Below are 2,840 nucleotides of genomic sequence, written 5' to 3' on the forward strand. Positions count from 1 at the left end.
CCCTTCAGCTTGCTTCTGAGTTTTGTCAGCCAGTTGTATGATTACATCAGTGGATCTCACCTCATTCAGTTGTAGCCTCTTCATAAGAGTCAGAGGCATCACATTTATGCTAGCTCCTAGATCACAGAATCCTCTGTCAATTTTTGTTTCCCCTATGATGCAGGGATATGAAAACTTCCTGGGTCTGTTTTCTTAGAGACTATGTCCTTCTTGATGAGGGCACTGCATTCTTTGTTCATTATTACAGTTTGTCCTCCCTTCAAAACTCTTTTCTTGCTCAGCAATTCCTTCAAATACTTGATATGTGTAGGCATCTGCTGGAGAATCTCAAGAAAGGGAATATTGATATGGAGAGACTTAAATGTCTCTAAAACCTTGAATATGTTTTCCCTTTTTCACCTCCTCCTAACCTCTGAGGAAATGGTGCTTTTGGTTGGTATGTTTCCAGCATGCCTTTATTTTGCAGTTCCTTGGTTTGCTCAGTTTCACTTTCCTGCTTAGCTTCTTCCACACCTTCCTTCAAGATTTCTGGCTCCTGTTCTGAGGGTCTGATTCCTTCTTCTTCTGAGACTTCCTTCAATATGGTGATGGCCTTGCATTCTTCCCATCTCACTCCCTTTTGTTCCCCTTTAGGATTCTTTTCTGTGTCACTAGGGAACACTGCAGTTGACTTGGGGGCCTGTTGAGATAGCTCTCCTACTCGAGACTCCATCCTCTTGAGTTTTTCACCATGGTTCCTTAAGGTAGATCTCACATCATCCCTAAAGCTTTTCAACTCACTTATGTCCTGACCCATGTTTGCAAGCATTCCTTCTATCCTGTTTAATTGATCTTGAAATTGTTGGTTCGGATTAGGTTGGGCAGGTTGATTATTTTGGCCATGATATGGTGGTTGGGAGTAAGTGTTTTGTGTGGCTTGGTATGATCTTTGGTTGGAGTTTGGTATGTGGAATTGTTATGTTGGTTGGGGTTATAAGGTTTGTGGTTTTGTGGTTGGGTTTGCTGGTTTCCCCACACAAAGTTTGGGTGGTTTTTCCAGCCTGGGTTGTAAGTGTTGGAATGTGGATCATATGGTTGCCTTTGTTGATTTCCCACATAGTTGGCCTCTTCCCAATCACCTCCTTCAGTGCTTACTTCCTCTTGATCTTGTGTGTGTATTGCAGCCACTTGATTTGTTTCTAATTTCCTGGTGAGCTCTGCTAGTTGCTTGGCAAACACCTTGTTTTGGGCTAGAATTGTATCAACATGGTTCAGCTCCATGACTCCCTTAGTGTTGTGTCTCTCTGAAGCATAGTAGTACTCATTTTCAGCCACTGTCTCAATCACTTCAATGGCTTCTTCCACAGTCTTTTTCCTGTTCAATGAACCTCCTGATGAATGGTCTACAGCCTTCCTTGATTCATAAGAAAGTCCATCATAGAAAATATGCAATTGCACCCAGTCATGGAACATGTCTGGTGGGCATTTCCTTGTCAAATCCTTGAACCTCTCCCATGCCTCGTAGAGAGTTTCACCATCTTGTTGTCTAAAAGTCTGAACCTCAAATCGAAGCCTATTGACCTTTTGTGGGGGGTAGAAACGTGCCAGAAACTTACTTTCCACCTCATCCCAGGTTGTTAGGCTCTCCCTTGGGAATGATTCCATCCACTTAGCTGCCTTGTCCCTAAGTGAAAATGGGAACAAGAGCAGTTTATAGGCATCTTCCTGGACTCTATTGGACTTCACAGTGTCGCAAATTCTCAGGAATTTTGTGAGATGTTGGTTTGGATCTTCATTAACACTCCCACCAAATGAACAATGATTCTCCACCAGTGATATTAGCTGTGGTTTGAGTTCAAAATTGTTGGCCTGAATGGGTGGTTTCTGAATGCTGCTACCACAATTCCCAGAGGTTGGGTTTATGTATGAACCAAGAACCCTCCTCTCGGGAATGGCATTGTTTCCATCAGCTCTCTCATGGTTGTGAACTTCTCTATCCATGTTGAGATCTAGAGCTTCCTCAAAATTGTCCTCAGATTCTCCTTCAGATTCTTCTTCTCCCAGTACTCTTTTCCCTCTTGCTTCCCTTCTAAGTTTATGAAGGGTCCTCTCTGGTTCGGTATATGGAGGAGTTGATGTCTCTCCTCTCCTACCTGTCATACAAGAACACAGCACAGGCAACAAACAAGTGAAATACTCTTGGTTAATGGAAGAGTATGGTTAGAGCAGTTGAGGAATTAATTCAAATAGTTAGTGAGTCAGTGAGTTAGTTGCTTGAATTTAAAGGCATAAAGAAAGAAAGCAAGTAACAGAGTGCAGAAATTAAAATTCAACAAGTAACTTGAACTGAACAAAACAAGAAAAATGCTCAATCTAGTTAACTTCCAATTTGAGAATTGTCAATCGAAAACCAATCCCCGGCAACGGCGCCATAAACTTGAAGCTACGATTTTAGGAAATTGCACGATCGGCAAAAATTCCTTCCGGCAAGTGCACCGGTTATCGTCAAGTAAAAACTCACAATAGAGTGAGGTCGAATCCCACAAGGATTGGTTGAGTGAGCAATTCGGATTAGAAGTGTGTTCTAGTTGAGCGGAATCAAGATTTAGATGAGAATTGCGGAATGTAAAATTGGCGGGAAACGTAAATGGCAAGAAATTGAAATTGCGGAATCTTAAATTGCATGAATTAAAGAGCGAGAAGCTAAATTTCTGAAATTAAAAAGGGATCGGGGTGATTGCATGAATTTAATTGCAGAATGTAAAGAGAAAGTGGTAGATCATAAATGGGGAATTCATTGGGTTTCAGGAGATATTGAGATCTCCGAATCAAAACATTTTTATCCCTTCCTCAACTAATGC

General features: G+C 41.7%; 1 non-coding gene across 1 annotated transcript; it reads left to right on the forward strand.

Annotated features, from left to right (window-relative positions):
- Positions 1 to 1,450: 1,450 nt before the first annotated feature.
- LOC112699586 (small nucleolar RNA R71) lies at positions 1,451 to 1,554 on the forward strand. The gene has a single exon (XR_003152532.1). It is a non-coding gene; the product is annotated as a small nucleolar RNA R71 (small nucleolar RNA).
- The last annotated feature ends 1,286 nt before the right edge of the window (positions 1,555 to 2,840 follow it).

Source organism: Arachis hypogaea, chromosome 6, assembly GCF_003086295.3.
Source record: "Arachis hypogaea cultivar Tifrunner chromosome 6, arahy.Tifrunner.gnm2.J5K5, whole genome shotgun sequence".
Classification (NCBI taxonomy): domain Eukaryota; kingdom Viridiplantae; phylum Streptophyta; class Magnoliopsida; order Fabales; family Fabaceae; genus Arachis; species Arachis hypogaea.